General features: G+C 34.8%; 1 non-coding gene across 1 annotated transcript; it reads right to left on the reverse strand.

The window, feature by feature from the left end:
- Nucleotides 1-502: 502 nt before the first annotated feature.
- Trnad-guc (transfer RNA aspartic acid (anticodon GUC)) lies at nucleotides 503-574 on the reverse strand. Its single transcript has one exon. It is a non-coding gene; the product is annotated as a tRNA-Asp (tRNA).
- Nucleotides 575-1,022: the final 448 nt, after the last annotated feature.

The raw sequence follows: 1,022 nt of genomic DNA on the forward strand, positions 1-1,022 counted from the left end.
AACAGCGCAGACCCAGATCAGACGCCGCATCATGTGGCGTCTCATCTGGGTCTACGCTGTTTGCCAAGGCCTTTTTTCTAGACGCTAGGCATAAAAGGGTTAAGGTAACATTTGTTATATTTGCCTCCTGAAAATCATTTCAGCGACTTACTGTTAATCATTCAGATAAAATACTGATTTTATAAAGCAACATACGTCCTTCTTTTCTTTCTGAAACAAAATGAAACGCAGCTCAGTTTTGGTATATTTCAAGTTTTCGCGTGAACTACATCCGGTTATAAATATATCACATATTCCTCGAAGATAAGGTTTAAAAGAAGGCGACCACAGTCAACATGTGTTTTATTTCATCATTACTTTTATGATGAGTAGAATTGTTCAAGCTATCTTAGTCAAATGTATCACTGGAATTTACATTGCGGTAAAGATGTGGAAAAAGTTTAAGACACAGACAGCAAAAAATAAAACATATAAAGTGATTGTAGTTCTTGTAAAAGATATGCTCCCCGACGGGGAATCGAACCCCGGTCTCCCGCGTGACAGGCGGGGATACTTACCACTATACTATCGAGGAGTCGTTTAGATCTCACATAGTTTAACTAAATATAACTAACTCTTAACAGATACATGCACGTAAAACCTGTTATCACTATATCATATCTTTGGTTTGGGTTTGGTTGTCACTTAAAGCAGTTTTACACATAAATAGCTTTAGCCGATACGCTATTTGAAACATTTATCGGCATTGAAATGTTATTTTAAGTTGGAATCCAAGAATAAAATGAACCGAACCGATCTAGAAATATAAGCGGATGTGTATTTTTGTATAATATCGGCTTGCTTATTACATCCTTGTTATAAATTAAAATAATGTTTATTTATGCAATTTAAGGTACAAGCTTGATATGTACGCATGCGCAGCGAATGAATATATAAATTTATTTACTCGTAACCTTCGATATAAAATAACTTCCCGCAAGGAAGTTTTTTAAATGAAACTTCTTAATCTTGTCTAAATATCA

This window comes from Dreissena polymorpha, chromosome 11 (assembly GCF_020536995.1).
Source record: "Dreissena polymorpha isolate Duluth1 chromosome 11, UMN_Dpol_1.0, whole genome shotgun sequence".
In the NCBI taxonomy this organism is placed as follows: domain Eukaryota; kingdom Metazoa; phylum Mollusca; class Bivalvia; order Myida; family Dreissenidae; genus Dreissena; species Dreissena polymorpha.